The sequence below is a fragment of the Haliotis rufescens genome, unplaced genomic scaffold (assembly GCF_023055435.1).
Source record: "Haliotis rufescens isolate VD_foot unplaced genomic scaffold, xgHalRufe1.0.p SCAF_14, whole genome shotgun sequence".
Classification (NCBI taxonomy): domain Eukaryota; kingdom Metazoa; phylum Mollusca; class Gastropoda; order Lepetellida; family Haliotidae; genus Haliotis; species Haliotis rufescens.
In genome coordinates, this window is record NW_025963824.1 from 32,976,961 (window position 1) to 33,000,336 (window position 23,376).

Here is a 23,376-nt window from a genome sequence, read left to right on the forward strand (position 1 = left end):
TACGCATGTAGAACCTTGCACGACCACCGGAGCTGACCAGATGAAACCTGGACTCATCTGTGAACAGCATACAGGTGAGGTGAGGTGAAATGCGGTTTAACGTCGCATCCAAGATTATTGCACTTATATAGCGACGTGCATGCACGTGTGTGCGTGTGGCTGCTTGTACTGGTCCGGACTGATGCCGATTTATGGTGCTAGCACACTGAGATACCATGCTGCAATTTAACATGAATACCCCACTCAGACATAGTATACTGACTCCGAGCCGACCAGTCCTTGTTTTAGCCCCTTAATGCCGAGCGCCAGGCAGGGTAACAACAAGTACCATCGTTTAACGTCTTTTGGTATGACGCGTCCGGGGATCGAACCCCAGACATTCCGCTCTCCGGGCGGACGCTCTACCACTAGACCACGGAGGCGGGCGAACAGTATACAGTTTTGTCTTCTGAACCTCATGCTGTCTGCATGAAACTAGGCGTCCCTGTCGGTGACGTAGAAACAACATTGGGCTTGTCGCTGGACATCTAGGCCGGATGTTGTGCTCCCTCAGACTAACTGGCCTCAAATTATCAAACCTGTGAATGTGGCGGTTTTCTTTTGATGCACCGACCGAATACGTTTGTCTTGTTGACGTGTCATCACACGTGGATGACCGGCCTTTGAAAAGCTTTGAAGAGTGTTGTCCTACTGTAGATAACGTCTCCAAAGAGATTAAATTATGTTTCGATGAAATTAAAATTATGTCTCATACCTTCTTGCAGACGTTGATGTTCACTAAGCCGTTGCATAGGGTAAGATAAGTGGGTTTTTTATGAGCACCTGATAACTAAACAATTATTGTGTGCTGTTCATATTGAAAAAAAACACGTGTATGAATATCATGCTCCCGACAAACACACAAACATACAAATTGTGAATCACAAAGTAAAGTCGAGAAGAAGTCCTGATGAATATGAACTGAAAGGAGCATTATTTAATTTCAAAATAAATGTGCATTTATTGAACTTTATAGGGAGCACGGTTACTTTTTTTGCGCTAGTATATGAACAAACTCAGAATATTCATTATTCACAGTGTGTGTCAGTGTATCATTGTTGGTATTAGGGGGGTTAAAGTTTTATTATTGGTATTAGTGAAGGAGCAGTAGCAGTAGTAGTAGCAGTAGTAGTAGTTGTAGCAGTAGCAGAAGTAGTAGCAGCAGTAGTAGTAGAAATATAGCAGTATAATTGTTTGTTTGTTTGTTTGTTGTTTAACTCAGCAATATTCCAGCTATATGACGGCGATCTGTAAATAATCGAGTCTGGACCAGATAATCCAGTGATTGATATCATGAGCACCGATCCACGCAATTGGGACACAATGATATTATCAACCAAGTCAGCGAGCCTGACCACCCGATACCGTTTCTCGCCTTTTACGACAAGCATAGTCGCCTTTTACGGCAATATGGGTTGCTGAAGACCTATTGTACCCCGGATCTTCACTGGTATTATTGTTAGTAGAACGATATTAGTAATTTTGGAAATAAGCTATAAATAGATGTTTAGCTAGTCTAGTTTGTCTGATTAGTTCGTATAGTATCTATTTTGGAATAAGCATAGTTTTTGGGGTTTAAACGTATTTTAAGTGATGTAATAAATGCTTAGAAATGTAATATATCTGTGTGGCTTCAATACGTGACGACCCGTGAAGATTTCGGGGTAGAATAGGTCTTCAGCAATCCATGCATGCCGTAAAAGGCGACTATGTTTGTCGTAAAAGGCGACTAACGGGATCGGGTGGTCAGGCTCGCTGACTTGGTTGATACATGTCATCGAATCCAATTGCGTGGATCGATGCTCATGATGTCAATCACTGGATTGTCTGGTCCAGACTCGATTATTTTACAGACCGCCGTCATATAGCTGGAATATTGCTGAGTGCGGCGTTAAACAACAAACAAACAAACATCAATACGTGACAAGCAGTATACATACCTCTCAGCATATTCCTTGAGATAAAGAACTTGGTTGTGAATGGTTAGAAAGAAGGTTTCTTTGTCAATCTTCTGAATAGCATGTTGGTCACCCAGTGGATCTTGCCTCTGGCTTATGACAGTCTTTGTGTCGGAGTCGACCCAATAAAGTCGTTTATCTGCACATAAATATATATTTGTGTTTGAAAAGTGGATCAATATGAAATGGTTCTAGTATTAACTGTGTAATCTATGAAGGTTGGTTGGTTTATTGTTTAACGCTGCACTCAGCAATATTCCAGCTATATGACGGCGGTCTGTAAATAATCGAGTCTGGACCAGACAATCCAGTGATTAATGTCATGAGCATCGATCCTCGCATTTGGGATCGATATCATGCATCAACCAAGTCAGCGAGCCTGACCACCGGATCCCGTTTGTCGCCTTTTACGACAAGCATAGTCACCTTTTATGGCAAGCATTGGTTGCTGAAGACCTATTCTACCCCGGAACCTTCACGGGTCGTAATCTATGAAGGGAGGGGAATAAGAACAAGCAGCTGAGTTAATAAAAACCGTTGTTTTGGTGGTGGTGGGGGGGGGGGGTGTCATCAAATACTTGCTGGATTTATCAAACTTCCAGGTCAGGTTTGTATCATTAACGTGTTTTCCGCATGAAATGAAATAAGACACTTATAGAATGAAGCGGAAAGGGAAGCTTATTTTTGTTAAACTATTTAATCTCTTATTTCGACTTAAATCATGATGCTAGACAGGCAGAGACTTATACCAGTAAGCAACCCAGCATCCAACCTACCGGCTTCATTGTAAAAAATGTCTCCAGGCTGTCTATCATGTATTTCCTCGAGACCCTTGCCATCGTAATCAATCACAGACATCGACCCCAGATCTGCAAAATATATTAATCTGAAATACAAAATATAAATTGTCAATGCAAGAGAATAACAAGTCTAGATTATCCGCCAAAACAGATTAAGATTTGGCGTAAAGGTCAAAATACCTGTGAAATGTATGTATTTATTGCCTGACGCACTTAACCTAGGTTGACAGTCGGCAGGTAGTTACATGTAGTTGCATAAACCCTCTCAAACAAACCCTCCTGAACTGTCGAGCAGTTCAAACAACCTTTACACTGACAAAACTTATGTTGTTTACTACATGTTATTTGTTATGATACCAGCTGCTACAAAAATAAAGATTTATTTCACACGATGTTGCTACTTTTTAAAAATAAATAGAGTGTTCTAGTTTTGGGATCACTGTCCTTTCGAACGGGGTGATTCTAATAAATAAATAAAATATGGGATAAACATGCTCGTTAAGAGTAAATTGTCATTGGAAACACTTTTTTTTAAATTTTAAATTGTCGAAACGTCTATTTTTGTCATATTGATCACGATTTACTTATAAACTCGGGGCGGTCGGGTAGCCTAGTGGTTAAACCTCGTTCGTCACGCTGAAGACCTGGGTTCGATTCCCTACATGGGTACAATGTATGAAGCCCATTACTTGTGTCCCCCGCCGTGATATTGCTGGAATATTGCTAAAAGCGGCGTAAAACCATACTCACTCACTCACTTATAAACTCAAACAATGTTTTTACCACAATGATCATCACTGTATTTCAGAGCTACTGAAAACGACGACATTCAAAGTGTTTAGGGATAGTCTGATACGTTATGTACTCTTCAGCCAAATTTTAAAATAAGCAGCTTTAACATAAAGCTCTTCATAATCAACACTGATAGAAAACGAGAACGTTATCTTACATGCTCACGTTAATGGGTGGTGTAATGGAAAATGGACAAAGCTTGACAATGACCTAACTCACCTGAGAATGAAAGCCAGATTGTCATTTTCAAATATTTTCACAAGAATATGTTTAAACTTTTTTAATAATATTGTTTATTTTCATGTACATTAAATCGTGAAATGAATACTCGTACAACGATTTTGGTTCTGGTGCTTCCAGGTGTAATGTTGGCGTTTTCACGATTAACTTTTGTCTTGAATTTGACATGAATTAAAACAAAAACGCATCGTATCGGCTCATGTGTCAACGTGCATGTTGACGGGGAATTAGCTCTTGGGGGAATAAAGGACAAAATCGACATCACTGTCCCGGAACGCTTTATGCACAACATGTAAACAATAAACAACAATTGCACAATGAGCGGAATACCTGCTCTGACAACACAAACACAGCAATGAGCAGACTTTCCAGCTCAGTCGTACAAGAGGTGAGCGGAGCTCCAGCTCACCTCAGGGCGTTTCCTACGAGCAGCATATCCTGCTCGAGGTCGTCCCTATGCCAGCACTCGGAATACCAAGCCTGACTAACACCGTAGTAACTGTGTAATGGTAGCACATATATAGTAATGAACAACAATGGACAGACAAAGAGACAACGACGTTGCTTTGGACATGTGGGCGTGATTAACAAACACAGTTCATGGGATGATCGATTAGGGCAATAAATGCCATACTATAAAAAGCAGTAGTTAAAGGGAAGTAATATGGTAGTCCAGGCTGACTGACAGTCAAAATACAATGAAATGTTGGTGAGGATTAACAACGGGGATTAGCGCCTAAAACGTAATGACAATTAAGTTATGGAGACATGGCTACAGGGTAAATTGCCCTTGAAGTCAAATGTACTGCAGACAATGGTAGTCATAAATCAGTCGCTATGACAATCTGTCCAAGGGCGTTGTTTCGGCCCTCGGATGGTAGCTCAGGGTGATGACGGAAGACAAAACTCAGGGGTGAAGTTTAGACGACAGCAGCCATATTTATTGTTGATGGTTGAAATGACATTCGATAAGGTACATGTTGATAATAACGTGACAGAACGCACATCGGGACCGAGTGGCCAATGTTCCCGGGTGGGAGAACCGTTCTGTCACTTACCTTCTGGCTCTTCTCTAGGCTGTCTCTCTCTGACTGACCATGTCAGTCGGGTTTTGTAGAGCGAGGTATTACGTAACGTGTGGCAAGGTCATTGTCCCACGTGTATGTATAGACGTAAGATCCGGCGACGTTAGGAGGTGTTAATTGAAATTTATAGATAGCCCTGGAGATTAAGGGTCCTGCCCGGAGGGGCTTATGATAAGAGGGGATACGTCGAATGTTTGCTGAATATTTTAAACAGACAAAGGGCATAGAATTTCGGTGCACTTGGAAACATGTTGAACCAGTTAGGTATTTAGATAAATGAAATATTAAATAAAAGTATTTAAATGGTTTGCACTATAACACATGTATCACACCTGAATCATGGACTAAAACTATTTGTGAAATTATTGCCTTGTTATTGTAATTATTGTAATAAACGTGACCTGTACGTTTCATCCTGTTTAATCGGCACATGCCAATTTCGTATGGATGATGTGCTGCAAGCGGTGCCTTACTTTAGACGGCGTTGGTACAAGAAAACTCATTTGAGGATTCGAACATCGACAAGGTCGGAAATAGGTATGAAACCCCCTGGGACACTCCGGCACACGCCTATTTGACGGCGTTGGTACAAGCAAACCCTTTGAGGATTCGAACAAGGGCGAATGGGACACTCCGGCACATCCCAGGTTCGTAGCGGCGATCCCCGCCCGTCACAACGCCCGTCCTTAGCAGATCTGGGGTTACCGACAGCGTTGGTGAGATCAAACCATTTGAGAATGTGAACATAGACGAGGTCGGATATGGGTTTAGAACACCCTGGAAAACTCCAGTTCACGCCAGTTTCGCCTTACTTTTGACGGTTTGGTACAAGCAAACCCTTTGAGCATTCGAATATGGACCAATTCTCAACGCCCATCCTCAGCAGAGCTCGGGTTACCGCCTTGGGCGGACCCGTCTGCACAGTGCACAACCCATGCCGAGTCGGCGCGGCCCGCCTCACCAATCAATCAATCAGTTTATTCTCAAAATCCACAAAAGGTGGTATAACAGCAAATTACAATAAATAATTATATATATGTACAAATAGCAGACAAGTTGGCAGTTAATAGCAACATGTGATTACCGATCATGTTTAATAATAATGGACATTTTTACAATAAATCTCGATAAATTCTTTAGATCCTGTGTGTTTGTTGTTGATAAGAGTTTTACCAATTTTTATAATATTTGGCCATTCTGTATAATATGATGATAGAAATGTTTGCCTCTCTCTTTTAAAACAAATTACATCTGAATATGTTGTGAAATTCATTAGCAATAGATAGAGAATTGCATAATTTACAGGTTCTATTTTCCTTTGGAATATTTTTCATTTGGTAAATAATGATTACAGGTTCGAAATCGTAGTATTGGAATTGATATTCGTTTTGGCAACAGAAGATACTTATCGAGAACCGGAGTGTCCTATAAATGTTTATAATATAATCTTTCAGAAATAGAAGTAACGTCACTTCTCGATTTCTGAAGAAATTGATCTTTAAGTATTAGCTCTTCTTCTGACACTAGCCACTTTGTTGTGCAAATTGACGGATTGTTAAATACATAAGATAATCCAATACTGTCTAGTATATCCATAACACACCTAACCCAGGGATCGTTTGATGCAATAGTCTTAAAAGCTTGTTCCTATTAAGTGCCAAATATTGATATAACAGCTGTGAAGGTTTATTCACATCAGATTGATATGTTAATTTTGCCAGAAAGATATCATTCGTTTACAAATTATTATTCTTAATGGTAGCCTACCTAATTCGCCATATATCACATAAAGAGGAGTTGAATTTCTTAATCCTGTGATAAGTCCGAGGAGTTTGAGGTGTATTCTTTCTATAATTTCTAAGTTTTCCAAGCCCCAGATTTCTGAACCTTTAGGTAATATTGGTAATACCATCGTATGAAAAGTTGATAAAACACAGTCCAAAGGTAAATTTAAATGTCTTGATTTTTTTAATCAGACAAAACATTGCTTTCGATGCACTGAGGGACTTAAGACCAGTTTTCTATTCGCTGAGATGGTTCTCCTGACTCGGGCACGCCCGCCTCAACTGTACCTGCCCAAAGCGGGGCTGGGATTCCTGTCTTTGGCTGCGTTTTAATTTTCCGCAAGTACGGCAGTAAACTCCATTCACTCATTTAAGTCACTGAAGCGCATTCGTTTAGCGCGTCATTTTTGTGTCGTCTATGGCCACCATTGTGAAAGCACCGCTTCTCGTCTACTCAGTTGCCCTATTATGTTCAATTTGTGTATGCATATGTAGATAGTTCCACAGAAATTCCAAGGCCGTGCGTACGTTTGTGCTTGCGTGTTACTTTGAGCCCGCTATTGCTACATGCAACTATATTTTCTTCTTGCCATCATACATTGCTGGAACATTTCTTATTGATGTCTGTTTGTTTGTTGTTTAACGCAACACTCAATACACAGCTCACAGCAATATTCCAGCTATATTCCAGCGGTCTGTTAATAATCAAGTCTGGACCAGACAATCCAGTGACTGACATCACGAGCATCGATCCACGCAATTGATGTGACGTCAAGACGTAAGGTTGCTCTTGAGTTGGTTGGTTGGTTGGTTTGTTGTTGAACGCCGCACTCAGCAATATTCCAGCTATATGACGGCGGTCTGTAAATAATCGAGTCTGGGCCAGACAATCCAGTGATTAATATCATGAGCATCGATCCACGCAATTGGGATCGATGACATGCATCAACCAAGTCAGCGAGCCTGACCACCGGATCCCGTTAGTCGCCTTTTACGACAAGCGTAGTCACCTTTTACGGCAAGCATGGGTTGCTGAAGATCTATTCTACCCGGGAATCTTCACGGGTAGAAAATCTAATGACAGTGTGCAGACACGTACACTTTGCGTGGGGTCTGTCCGGATGCTTACACATTCGTATTGTTGTTCGTATGATTTTTTGTATAGGTATCTTTCCGACAGTCAAATGTAAAACGGTAAATGGGTGATTCTGAATAAAACAGAGAGGTTGAGTATTTTTTTACCTGTTTCTTCCATCAACTGCCAACTGCCAAATGAAAGTGTCGTTGTGTAGAGATTGTGTTTTCCCTCCTTTGATAGTTGAGCGAGAAAGTTCCTTTCTTGTAGCCGAAATCAGTATGCGTCCAGGAAGGTCGAACTTAAAGTACTCGACTCTTGTTTCTGTCAATGTATGCATATGCTGTGACAACCAATCAAGCATCAATGATCATGTTGAAAACTTAGTTGTTGGTCTCTTGACTGTGAAATATTCAGAATCATTTATTGTTTTATTCCGTCAAAGATCACAGGTCTGAAGGACATAATATTGTCAATATAAATTTGATAAATGACATCATGACATATCACATGGAATTAAATTTGATAAATGACATCATGACATATCACATGAAATTAAATTTGATAAATTACATCATGACATATCACATGGAATTAAATTTGATAAATTACATCATGACATATCACATGGAATTAAATTAGATAAATTACCTCATGACATATCACATGGAATTAAATGCATGGAAATTAAAACATTTGAAATATGTGCCACCATAAAAAGCAGCAGAAAATCCTGAACTTGCCCTAACAAACATTTTTACGACTAATAAAAACATCCGTTCTATTAATGCCACACAGTGAAAACAGACTGACAATGAAGACACAGTTACGATTAGCAACTGCCCAACAACAAATACAATCTTAAAACAAACAATACACATATGTGAACAGAGTTTGGATTGTACATAATCTTTGTAAAATACATCGGCTTACTCTCAGCGGACAAACCCGTGAAGATTCAGGGATAGAATGCTTGCCGTAAAAGGCGACTAACGGGATCGGGTGGTCAGGCTCGCTGACTTGGTTGATACATGTCATCGATCCCAATTGCGTGGATCGATGCTCATGATATTAATCACTGGACTGTCTGGTCCAGACTCGATTATTTACAGACCGCCGTCATATAGCTGGAATATTGCTGAGTGCGGCGTTAAACAACCAACCAACTAACCAACCCAGGGGAAGTCTTCTGTACCCCATGTGCACCAACACCCTTATCAACGGCAACAGTTGCACCAGGATGCCTGCAGGATTTTGCACTGTAGCCAAACTTTGACAATCCTGCATCTCGAACTCCTTCCTGAGTAACTCGATCGATATGCTGGTGCTATTCAGAGCATGACAGGGCTTTGATAATGTTAGAAACACAGCTTTAAGAGCCGGGTGCACTGAAGCAGTCACATCAATGTGAGGTAACGATGGAGAGACGTGTCACAGCTTCTTGCTATGAGAAGGTGACAAACTCACTTGAAAACCTGAGAGCCGTGTGTCATTCTTAATGCCTAATAAAGTAATAACAGCACTGCCATTGTCCTTTAGCTGTATTTCATTGCATGTGAATAGTTGCTTTCCTACATCCTTGTGACAGGGTCGTACACCTTAACTCCGTGCTCACGGTGCAATGTCAGAAGGTCTTAGCATGAGACTGATACCGAATGAAAAGACATTGAATATGTAAGCTCCTGATACTGAGATCACAGGCAGAAACAGGCATTACTTCAGAACACTTTACCAAGTTACAAAGGGACTATGTGCCATGTTTACCAAACTATAGGCTGCAGACATATACCCGAGTGCAGCTGAAGCTGTATTAAGTATTGAGGCAGTCCTTCCCGGTGTGTCAGGCCCTAACCAAAAAAATCAACAAATGCTGAAGAAATTGTTGGAAAGTCCTACTTTCATTGTCTACAAAACGTTTGTAACTTCAAAAGAAGAACACCATTGTATGAACTTTTATGTGCTTTCCACTAAACACATAGGTAGTTGTTTAACAGGCCTTTTAGGTCATGTAAGTTCCCTAAAATAACATTTACAAACACTCTGCAAGCGTAAATTTTCAAGCACTATTTTTCTAGAATCTAGACTGGTTGTTTGGCAACCTGAGGGGCCTGCATTTTGATAACTGTCTTAGGAAACCAAACCCACTGCTGCCTTGGCCCAAAGACCGCCTCTGTGGTTTAATGGTAGAGTGTCCGCCCGGCGAGCGGAAGGTCCAGTGTTCGATCCCAAGCCGCGTCATACCAAAAGACGTTAAAAGATGGTAATTGTTGTTACCCTGTGCGGCGCTCGGCATTAAGGGGCTAAAACAAGGACTGGTCGGCTCGGAGTCGGTATACTGTGTCTGAGTTGGGTATTCATGTTAAACTGCGGCATGGTATTTCATTGAGCTAGCACTATAAATCGGCATCAGTCCGGACTAGTACAAGCAGCCACACACACACACACATACACGTGCATGCGCATGCACGTCGCTATATAAGTGCAATAATCTTGGACGCGACGTTTAACCCCATTTAACCTCACCTCACCTTGGCCCAAATGGAACAATTACGAAAGTAAACGCCCTCTGTGCAGCTTTCGTGTTGATTGCCCAAAAAATACATACTGGAGCATTCATAAAATCGTTCTCTACATGCCAGTTGCCCAGTGCTAAGGCGTCTTCGAACTCAGCAAGCGGTTCCTAGAACCGACCGTTGACTTTGGTTTGGAATATTGCGAACGATCCACTGTGTGGGGTCCCTTCATGTGTTCAATGTGTTTCCCTTCAATTGTCCTTCAGGTCTGCATGCTGGCTGTTTGTTCCTGAACAGTGATTGCAGTGCAACGAGGCTCGACCAGAGGTCTTTGACCAGCATCGTAAGATGTGGCGATGGATTTCCCTTATTGTTTATGTTGGCCATTGCTGTGCTGATGTATGTGAGAATATTATAGTATTGTAGGAGTGGCGTGAATACCATTCAAACCAGCATTATGTCAACAGTTCCCAGTTGTACTCCTGTGCCCCCTTCCTTGTAGGATCTCTGCTCTCTGAAACGTACCACACATCCTAGCTTTAAGGTATCTCTGTCAACCTGTGAATCAAACCTTAATGTCTAACTTCAAGAGTTAAAATTATCCACAGAATCATGCCACCACTTTAGCTCTTCAATCACCTCATCATTGAGATTGAACATAGAGTCCCAAAAAATACGAATACCAATAAGTCTATAGCAGGCTCAAAGAAAACGTTTACGAAGAACAACTGCCACAGAAGCCTAAATAAACTGGTGAGTGACAGAAAGCATTTAAGTACTTCAAATTGTGAAATAGTCTCAAATTGTCGTTTCTCTTGTCGGAGACAACGTAGGTGTAGACATAGTTCATAGCTCCACTTGATAAAAGAGTATTTATCTCTGAGTCAACGAAAGTGCACTCAGAAATAGAAAATATAGGGTTGGAGAAATGAAACACTGATCCACCGAATGTTTGCTGAAAATATAAGACAGACAAAGACAAGGGATTCATTTGGACAAGTTTCAAGTTTCTTTTTTTCAGCGTAATTCTACTTTTAATAATAGTTTTTTGAAGCAATTAAGATTTATAGGTAAATTTTGAATAAATATGTTTTAGCTCGGTGTGATTTCATCGATAACTCGTTTGATGAAGGCAGTGTCATTTAAGGGACTTGAAGTATCTTCAAAGTATTGTCCCCTGATATACGCACATAGAAGTCCAAGTAGTTTCAAAGTACATTGCTGTAACTAGAAATTTAATGCACTGCACAGCTGTGCATTTTGCTTTAAATTTACTCCTAAATTTGTCTAATACCAGTGGCTTTTGTGTGACCTGGTCCATGCTGTTGAAGAATCATGCAGATAAAGGTACTGCATAGCTGGCTGAAAGAATGAGTGAATGAGTTGGGTTTAACTCCACTTTTAACAGTATTCCAGTTATATCAAGGCGTGTCAGCTTGATGTGGGAGAAAAGCCCGAAGTGATGCAGGTCTCAGACGTTTACCACTTTGGTGAAACCCACGAGCACAGATATGGTGCTGACAAACCTAGAAACATAATCGGGGCGAACTGTGATTCGAACCCTCAATAATAGGTTTCTGGCGAGCCCAAGAGACGCAACTCTGCACACCAAATTGTGGCGCCTAAGACGACTGGGCCACCCGTGCCCCCGCTGGCAGAAAGAAAAAACGTTTCACGTTATCAACGCATCACATCATACAGGTAACACTATCGACTGGCATTGAACCTGCAATTTGCAATTTGTTCTATGGTGGTTGAGATACAATTCAACTGAGCAACAAAACCACATTGTTTTTATTTTTTCTGAAAGATGATATAAAGCTAATAGAGAACATACAATGTGTGAAGCCCTTTTCTGGAATATTGCTAAAAGCGTCGTAAAACCATACTCACTCACTAATAGAGAATACTGCACTCATTCTCGTCAGATACCATTTTTACCAAACAAGTGGACTTTCTATGGTTTCGCTCGGTCAGATACCATAGAAAGTTCACGAGTTTCGTAAAAATGGAACCTAACGAGAATGAGTGTGGTATTTTATTTATTACCCACGTTTAATATATATTTAAGTGTAAATACATAACAACTGTCGTTCGTCGACAGACCAAACTGAAACCGGTTGCAAAATCTGGTTGTGCAGGAATATTGATATATGCCCAAATATGGGCATTGTTGACATTCCTATGCATACGCATTAACAACATGCGCCTGCAGTTGTGTTTGCAAACAAAACAGCACCGACGCTCAAGATTCTTTTGGAATAAATTCTTCAACTTATGGTAATTCAAGCGCCATGTTGTTAGTACGAAGGACACCTATAAGAAAAATTGAAAAGTCACATTAGCGCCGCGCTTTGAAAATCGGACTAGATCTAACAGTCGGTCACTCGCACTGCCGATGTCCCGTCTGTTCAATCAAAATGGTTCGGTTTCCTTGATCTATCAGCTGTATTTATATCATGTTCGTACCATTTTGGAAGAGGGAAATCAGAGTGTTCGCCAAAGACATTCATGTTAACTGTACCACCCTATACTAGGGACGTAAAAATCAACAAAAACTCAAGTCTGCTTGCATGTCAGTGACAGCTTCGAACGATCGAAGGGCAAGGTCACCATCGGAATAAGAAAAGACAACCGTGATCTACTCACAGCGTTTTACGCAAGAGATAGGGAATGTTATTGTTCACATTTGGGATGTTTTGGGCCACAAAATCAGAAGTCAGGCACACTTACACGGAGTTTTCGAATTATTTGTATCAGAACTGTTCACTTTGAGTGATCTGGTTGTACAGTCGTGTACGTTCATTCATGAACAACACCTCCCGAAACAGCGCCACAAAATACGCTTTGAAGGGGACACTGATGGCACAATCGGATCATCCCAAGTAAGTCTAGAAATCTGTTCAGATAGTTTAAACAGACTTCATTTCACCACGCTTATCCTTTTACATTAAATCAAATTGATAGTTGCGAAAGTGGTCGGGTGCGTCACGCTCATGGGGACTGGTTTAATAAAGTGTTTGTAAATATCTCTCGTTCTCATTAATTTCTTCAGTTCTACCTTGCAGTTGCAAAATGAATGACGTCTCGCGATTTTTTTATGAATGAAAAAAGTAGTCCCGGTGTGACAGAGGTCACGGTTATCCAATCAAAACGAATAAAACAAGGTCAACCTTGTACGACACACGTGTGACGTACGGATTTAGTATCTTACCACCTGCATCTTCACCACGTGAGTAATAAAAGAGATTATCACATTTTCTATAAACCATCCGTTCTCTATGGGGTACCCACAAATGTTGCATAAGATACTCTACTTCGACTTACGTCTTAGCAGTATCTGTTTCTCTGGCCCAATCTTTCCGAATGACAGGAGGGCAGAATGGATTCCTTTTTGACCATGTTGTGTAACCCAGTAGAAGGTTTTCATTGACTGAACGTATTGGGTGTGCGCCACATAATCACGTGTGAGCCATGTTTTTACTTCAAAGTCTGATCGTCCATCTTTGTACCAGTACATATAACCTTCAAACACTACAGCACAAGGGATTGGTTTATCGGCTGTTTCTGAAAAAAGAACGTTCATCCGTTTGATAATTAAAATTTGAGTCAACTGAGGTTAAGACATTTCTGGCAAAAAGTTTAAACCAACCCTTAGAGCACCAACTAGAGACGCAAAATCAACGACCTGAGTTAATCAGTGTTAATCAGGGATAAATAATTGCAGTCTATGATTGACACGCTGTAGCTTGATGAATCAAAATCAAAATGTTAATTTTAAAGTATGTTTATCAACAAATGGAAATCACATTTCCCTGATACATATACTTTTTATTAACATGATCTTATTCATGATTGAATCAATCAAAAGGACCGAATAGCTTCTTCGATGATGTCACTTGGAGGCTCCTAACCAGAGTACCGTATCTCAGGTGTTTAGTAGGTACGTGCAGCTTCCGTAACCCGCTTTATAAACTAAATTAATTTACATGTGCTAACATTGGTCAAGTAAAGTTAACTTGGGTTACACCATGGTCAGGTGTTAGGCAGCAGTGCCATTTATTTGAATAAAGAAAACATAAATCATGTGTTTGAAGGGCTGCTTATTTACTATCTCATTGTCCTACATATCTTACTGATGTGATAGCGTCTACTGTATATCTGTCTCAAATAGAAAATATCACAATTTAATCAACTTTTTTGTCCCTCGGATAAAACTTTCATAGCTGTCTTCTCTCTTGATAAATACATTATTTTTACCGATAATGAGATAGATTATGATATAGATATAATTTACAATCGTTCCACATTCATTGCTTTTGCTGGAGTGGCCATTTTACTGTATTTCCTTTTTATAAATTGTTTAACAATGACAAACATTTACGAATAAAAAAAGAACAGATGTTTTCTAGGCTTTTGAAACCTAAACTTTATTCAAAAGTATAATTTTCAAAACTGCCCCATGTAGCTTTATGTGTATTTGTGCACTTACGCCGTAATGTATTTATACAGTAGCACATCTACAAAGAAATACACAAAATATTCACATGATTTTTTCTCAAACATGTTTCAGTTTTTTTCTCAGGGAGAAGTAATTACAGTTACAGATTCTATTTTGACGTCACTATATTATGACGTCACAATGTGCTATTGTCAATGTGATAGGATACAAATTATTTTATCAGGCTATAATTAAATTTTGGTTGTGTTCATTGAAATTCCTGTATTCTGATGAGCTGATTTGGTCACGTGTTATTGCATTCATTTCCCAAAGAATGTAAAAATTAAGCCACGCCCACCGAGGCGCACTGCGTTTATTACTGCGGAATGTCAGGGAATCCCAATATTATATCGAGGGACTTCCCTTTCTGCTCACGTGTATCGTCATGCACATGCCATTTAGCGACATTCATGCATATTCATCGTCCAAACTACCCTTTGAACCCGAAAGCCGAGGATGAATGAAACAGCAAACGTGCAGGCTCGCTCGCCTAGGTTAAACTTTCATGTCTTCGGGTTTCATTTCTAACTAGCATTTTTCCAACTGTGTTTTCCCGTTTACATGGAAGTAATGTTTGAATCTGGCGGTAACTGACCATGTCATTTGAAACAGCCGCCTTGTCCTTGGCATATTTCCTCCGGCTCGTAACAGTCTGACTGTTGCAGTTCTTCACGCCTCTTGCCTTAATTGACAGGTCCTATGAACATTGTTTTGACCCTACTCTCCGTTGATTGGCTACTGACTGTATAGGCTTGGCAACTGAAGTTATGTGCATAAATTAAATGATCACCTGATTCATGTCACGTCACAGTATGTATTCATACACCTGGAATGTTTATCAATCTCGTCAATTTTGTCTGTTTTGATATATTTAACTGTTTTTGGTTAAACTATTGTAGATAAAACATGTTTTACGTTGTCGAATTTAATTATAAGCATTGAATGTGTATTCTTTTCGGTTCATTGAGGTATGAATCGAAAAACCGATGTGCAAACGTTTGTAAGAATCCGTTACGCGTATTCATACAGTTTGCACATCGGTTTTTCGAATCATACCTCAATGAACCGAAAAAAATACACAGTCAATCCTCAAGTACTTAACAGTATCGAAGTTTCTTTGAATAATTATATAACAGTGGCGTATTTGAATCCCTAGTTAATACCAACTAAGATTGACCAGTTAATGAAATATTGCTGAGTGTGACCTTAAACAACAGAGAAACAATTAAATTCGAGTAAAGCTTTGATCACAACAATTATAGAGGTACTATCACCTAGTCTACGAGACCCAGTCTCACAGTTATTATTATAAACATACGACGGTCACCCTTCGCTGAGGATTGGGTGGTCAGACGTGGAGATCACATTGGACGTTGGTCATAACATAAGTGACTGGTTTGTCTGGTGCAGATTCGATCCTTTAAAGTCATTAGCCAAAACTACCCCAAAACCATATTGACAGCATGGGAGACCGAGCATTTGATATTCTGGTGTCCGACCTGAGATTTAATCCAAATATAAATTTGGTTGGAGAGATGCTTGGAAAAAAATTAATATTTCTTCATGCTGTCAAAAAATGGAAAATACATTGTTGCATGATGTTGAAAAAAATTTTTATTTAGGCTCTTAGTTTTAATTAAAGAAATTTCTGGTTATATAGCTGTAGCTGAAAACATATGTAGTTTCCATACCAAATATATATGAAAGAAGAAACAGTAGAGAATAGGAAAAAAGTAAATATCTTACTGGTGCTGACGGGTGCCATCCATAATTCATAATCGCCATCCTGCAGATTTGGAGGGAACATTCCTGTTTCAGGTTGACACTGACAATGTCCAGCTTTAGAAAATAAACATCCGCAGCTACTGACTGTTTGGCAACAAATCACAGTACACATCAACCTGTTCTTTACATAAAAGTGTGTGTCATCTTTCCACTTCACAGAATCACGCACTATCGAAAGATACTTTTGCTCAATATTAGCATAAACAAAAAATATAACACAAAAACCACAGATTGAAGCGTATGTGATCATTTCAACTGCTGGCTCGTCTTCCTCTTATTGCAAATGACAGCTTCAATATCTACGGTAATTAATAATTACGTAGTTACCAAAACAAATACCAAACACATATATAAAACATGTTCTCGTTATTTTGTTATAGCTTGGCAACGAAGACAAGTGACTATTGATTACAATATACATTTCTAATAGAAGAAACGCAAAACCGGATTTTGTAACACACATTTACTGATCATGTGAAAACTTGATGAATGACGGAAATGCAGATAAATAATGGACAAGTGTCCAACATGAAGACATTACTCGGAACATAACAATGGTCAAGAGCAATCAATATCTTGTGGGTTCAAAACTAGCGTCAATTCCTGCCTGGCATTCTCAAGCCAAGGGCGAAATGAGAGTACGGTTCACATCTTTGCGCAGCCTGCAGTTCATGTGCAAGCTGTTGACCTATTTGTGGTTCAGGGTGAAGCTCTCGTACGCGGCAATCACATGTACTGTTTTTTAGAATGGATTTAATGGAGTCACATAAATATAAAGTGATTACATGTTTCAATGAACACATCAGTCAGCCCACCCTAATCATCAATTCTTACATACAACACATCAGTCAGCCCACCCTAGTCATCAATTCCTACATAGAACACATCAGCCAGCCCACCCTTGTCATTAATTCCTACATACAACACATCAGTGAGCCCACCCTAGTCATCAATTCCTACATACAACACATCAGTCAGCCCACCCTAGTCATCAATTCCTACATACAACACATCAGTCCGCCAACCCTAGTCATCAATTCCTTCATACAACACATCAGTCAGCCTACCCTAGTCATCACCCCCAACCAAGAACTCATCAGGCAGTCGCCGCCGGTCAGCTCCTCCAATACAAGACTCATTAGCCAATTGCAACCCCCTATCAGTCATCACCTCCGCCCCAAGACTGATCAGCTATCCCCGTCCTTACATCACCCCCTACCTAGGACTTACCAGACAGACTCCGGCAAGTGATCACCCAGCACACATCAGCCAGCCCTTCAAGTCAGCGCCTCATGGTTATTTTCATTTATCTGTCAATGGTTGCAGATAGTTAACAATGTTGACGAAATCACCTCTGCCATGGACGAATCAGGTCTTCACAATTCTGCATACGTACGATTTTTCGAGATACCCGTAATGCTCCTGTACACACTCTCAATGCTTTTGTTTGTTTGTTTGTTTGTTGTTTAACGCCGCACTCAGCAATATTCCAACTATTTGACGGCGGTACAATAATCGAGTCGGGACTAGACAAGCCATTGATTGACATCATGAGCTTCGATCCACGCAATTGGGATCGATGATGTACCAACAAAGTCAGCGAGCCTGACCACCCGATCCCGTTAGTCGCCTTTTACGACAAGCATAGTCGCCTTTTACGCAAGTATGGGTTGCTGAAGACCTAATCTACCCCGGACTCTATGCTTTTGAAAGAATAATGTCATAAATTGAAGCAACTTTGAAATTCATAACAAATGACATATATATTCGAGACCTAATAAAAAGAAACAACTATATCGGTTTTGAAACATTTACTGCAATCAACACGAATGTCACTGACCCACTTGTACAAATATGGAAACGTCATAGAACAAACCAGATGACGTCACTATTGAACGTGACGTCACCTATCCCTATCCTATGACGTCACCTAACAACGTGCATGATAATGGCCCGTCGTCAAGCAATATGATAGACTGGTTCCCGGATCCTCCGCTTGGTGTCGCTGCACTTGTTCCGCTTTCCAATCAAAGGACCGGTATCGCCCACCATGAAACATCGTCTGCTACAACAAGATGGCGGCTGTCAAAATGCATTGGGCAAAGCTAGTGAGCTCTGGAAAATTGTAGTTTTCCCAGTAATAGAGGTGAGTATTGGTACCATAATAAGGGCTATGGGATGTCAATGTATTCTTTGACTACTTTCGTGTAAAAAATGACACGGCAGTGTTTTTGTTTTAAATTGAGGGCGATGAATCTCTTATGAATTTACCTTCTGAACAGATTATCATGAAGTTCTTATGCAAGAAAATTTAAGTTTCTGAGATATTCTGTATGAAACTGCCGTGTTGTCAACTATCAGTTGCATAGACTATTACATATGCACTTATATTCATAATTCATATGCTTTTCATTGTGTCTGGTAGTACGAATTTGTCATTTCTAGGCAACAACATGACACGGCCAAAATGTCAATGATAACACATGAAACTGAATTTTGACCGAAATAAAATCTAGATATATTTTGTGAATAGTTTTGATGATTCCCGCATCAATAAAATTAAAGGCAATGAAAGCACGAGTAAAGATTTAGCTGCAAATACTTTATCGTGACAATAATTACGAAACGGGAATCATTTGAACTGGGCTATGTATATGGTCAGATAATGGTCATGTGCCCTAATTTCGTGGGTACATTATTAAATTCCTGAGCATACGGAGGGACCATTAGATATTGGTGGGGGAGTGGGGTAGGGGATGGTGGTCTGGGTCTGGGATTGTGTTTGGAGACAAAATATATTAAATAAATAACAGGTATTCTTTTAATTACAACTATGAGACTAAGCATGTTTTTATATGCCTCTTGCAACAGTGTATTCTTTGCAGCAGACAATTTCTTTTTTTCAACAGTTTGAAGCATGAATAGTTTTTTCAAGCATATTTCAGGGACAATTTATTTTTCTCAATAAAATCCCAGCCCTCACACCAGAATATCAAATGGTTGGTCCGTTATGTCTTGATTCCATCAAAGAATTAACATTATAAATATGATCAACTGATGAAAAAAATCGTCAAATGCTTCATATTTAATTGAAAAGACATTAAAGATCTGCCCATATTTATAGGGTCGGACTAGACTATTATTTTTATATTATTTGAAAAGTTCTATATAGTAATATTTATCTTTTTTTATCAATATTTAATCATTTGATGTGACTTTTAAAATGTGTCCATCTGATGATTATGTTAACCAATGCATTACAATACATAAAGAGTCAGTTGAATAGGTTGCACTACTTTAACATGCAACAGGCCCCATGCAGGTGCATATGATATAATAATATGTTGTTGAATGCCTTTGTGAATATTCTACATGTACAGTACCTGTAATGACATCTGTTGTCTCCAGATTAATAGCCGGGGTCACGTAAGGCCATAGTTTCCCGGATCCTCTGTTTGGTGTCGCTGCTCTTGCTCTGCTTTCCAAGGAATTAAAGGACCGTTATCGCCCACCATAAAACTTGGTCTGCTAAAACAAGATGGCGACTGACAAAACACATTGGGCAAGGCTTGAGAGCCTTGAAATATTGTAGTTTTTGCAGTAATAGAGGTGAGTATTAGTACCCACATAATGGCTATTTGATGTCAGTGTAATTCTTAACTAATTTCGTGCAAATATTGATACGGCAGACTATTATTTTTTATTCATTTGAAAATTTCTTTATAGTAATATTTATTTTTATTGATTAATATTTAATCATTCATTACCATGTGATTATTAGTTGTATTCAAACTGCATACACATACATGTTTGTTTGTTGGAACTTGCATAAGAATGAAGTCATGACTGACCGTACCATTACATAATCATTGATACAAAGTTTAGGTGGTAAAGATTAAGACAAAGCAAACAGTATTAGCAATCCTGACAAGTTTTATATGAGACTCCCTACATTATTTTCTAAGTTTTGTTTTAAGCTGTTGACACAAATTTTGTATAAACATACTAATGTTGCATCATTTGCCTAAATTTAGAATATTTGAAAAAAAAAATATATATTTTGCAGGAACCATACCATAATGGGAGATGGACTAGAGATGAGGAGAACTTTTTGACAGTTTGTGGAGAGCAGGGGGATGGAAAATATCAAATACAAAGAGTGGAAGGACTGTGCCGAAGACCAGAGAAATGGGTGTACAGACTGATGTAACTTTTGGGCCTATGATTGAAGTGACCTGGGCATGTAGCAGTCATGCACTTTATACCACTCATTCACATTCCTTAATTAGATCTATGTTATCAAATGTATCAGTCAGTGAACTAGCCTCACCTGTTATACGCTCACAGACCTGCCATGTCTCTGACATACCGTCAACCGATGCCACTTCTCCGTTGGTGCCCGAACAAAACTACTCGCAACCACTTACAGTCAGTGAACCAGCCGCACCTGCTATATGCTCACAGACCTGCCATGTCTCTGACATACCGTCAACTGATGCCACTTCTCCGTAGGTGCCTAAATAAAACTGCTCGCAACCACTTAGAGTCTGTGAACCAGTCTCACCAGTTGTCTGTTGTTCAATTATGCTTGAGCATAACTAAGCAAATCAAAAGAGAACCGAAATCTTATCAAAGAAAAAGATTAAAAGCCAGAAAAAAATAATGTCAATTGGCAGAATTTCTTAACCACCAATCAAGAAATGTTCCTGGAAGAGTATCTTTGACTCATCTGGTCAAACTTGTATTCATGTACAACAAAATGAATAAATGCTCAGTTATCGCATTAAGAGATTTCTTTGCCATTTGGCATGGATACTTTCACAAGTTCAGGAAAAAGCTGAGATGGGTTATCAATTTGCAAATGTTTGTTAATGAGGTTAATGTTCACTGGTTGTATATTTTCACCATATATTTGGGGCCATTCAAATTGGATTGTGTGATATTAATTCTATGATCATGTTGTACTGTTGTTTTGTGCAGTATCGAAGAAAGATATTTCAGTGTTATTACTTTTTATTCTTGTTACTAATATCAATCCCAGCTTAATTTCGTGGCAAAAACATACCTATTCTGTGACTAGAATTTCACTTTCACAATTGTTTTTAGTGACAATGTTGTTTGATGATCACTAGTGTAAACATACAGACAAGCAATAATACAAAATTCAACTTTACTGTGAAACAATATCAGGATATTGAGTTTATGTTACTATTTCTCAAACGAAAAATGTTTAAAAGACTGTTTGTAAATTGTTTTTACGTTTCCATTTGTCATACTAAACTTAGCATTTAAGAACAATATGTTTTCTAAACATTGGTTAATGGAGAATAAGAAAAGTAAGCATTATTTCTATGATTTCACTAACAAATGTGATTATTATCACATATTTTAAGAGTTGATGAGATGAATGGTAACTGTTCAAATTTGGGATTTGTCACGTCATGATTATTTGTAACTAACCTCTGTAATTGTCAAAGTGCTTCGCTACATGAATTGCCTTAGCTTATCAAACCATACTGTAGATTGTACATGTTGTAGTGTGTATATTCGAAAATATATTGAAAGATTTCTATGTATGTGTGAAACTATTGAACTACAATGTACATGGAAAACATCATTTTTGTCCAGTGGTTAACCATGTGCAGAAAGTCTAATAACAAATAATCTATAACCCTTTTGGGAGGTATTTTTCCTTTTGACCCTTGTAAGTAATGTTGATGCCCTTTAGATTATAGGTTGCTGCATTGTATGCAAAACCACAGACCTATACAAGTTATACAAGTCCATGGCTATACTTAATCTTAGATCTCCATGTCTACATCAGTGTTATCAAATGACTCAATGTACTAAATGTTAGTTGGGATACTATTAAATAGATTTAATAGGAATTAGGGAAATGTTTCCGAAACATGTCAAGTTTTCATAATTTGGGTATCAACAAAGTGTATCGATACCTCGCTGGTGTATACTGTTTTGGTTATAAATCTATTTTGATTGCAAAAAATTGGGGAATTTTCACTTGTCTACAAATAATCTGCTTCAGAGTTATAATCTACCTTGGATGAAGTGGTAATCCACAAGGAAATGTCAGTAGTCCTAGACTAGAATATGTAAGCTAATTCCAACATTGAATAAAACAACTTTTAACATGAATTAAGCTCGTTATGGATTCATGTTGTTCTATAATAAGGGTATGATAATACAAACGGATGGAAGACATTAAATTGCAGTCAAACTTTGCAACTTCGAAATCATAAATATTTTTAAAATATTGTACCAGTATATAACCTTCATTCTTGTAAATAACATACACATACAGGTCTATTCAAGATTAATGACATGGCATCAAAAATTATTTTTTAAAAACTTCACCTGACAGGAGTTTCAGCTTAATTAGAGGATTCACTATGCACAAAGCCTGCTGAATTTCATACTGGGCTTTAAAGGATTGCACGTAAACCCCCTACTTTGAGAAAGGCCGGTCGAAAGTTAGATTTGCCCCCCCCCCCCCCCCCCCCCCCCACCATGATATGACACAATGCGCCTCATCAACAATAATGTGACTGATCTGAAATTTGAATATGGGTTGAGGATAATGGGTCACAGTACACTAAGACATGTTTATTTATAGAAAACATTTAACAAAATGTGCAAAAAAATAATCACTACAACAAGGCGATTTTGGTCTTCCCTTACGAATTAAGCCTCCTGACCACGTCAAGGTATCGCCCTTTCAGGAGGTTTAAATATTAAATAGCACTATTTTCCAAACATGAAACACACATTTATTTATAATTATTACAC

The 23,376-nt window shown here is 39.0% G+C and overlaps 1 long non-coding RNA gene across 1 annotated transcript; it reads right to left on the bottom strand.

Moving 5' to 3' along the window:
- Positions 1 to 1,913: 1,913 nt before the first annotated feature.
- LOC125379273 lies at positions 1,914 to 8,076 on the bottom strand. Its single transcript, XR_007220659.1, has 3 exons — positions 7,941 to 8,076; positions 2,774 to 2,883; positions 1,914 to 2,136 (listed from the first exon to the last, which is right to left on the bottom strand). It is a non-coding gene; the product is annotated as an uncharacterized LOC125379273 (long non-coding RNA).
- Between the last annotated feature and the right edge of the window lie 15,300 nt (positions 8,077 to 23,376).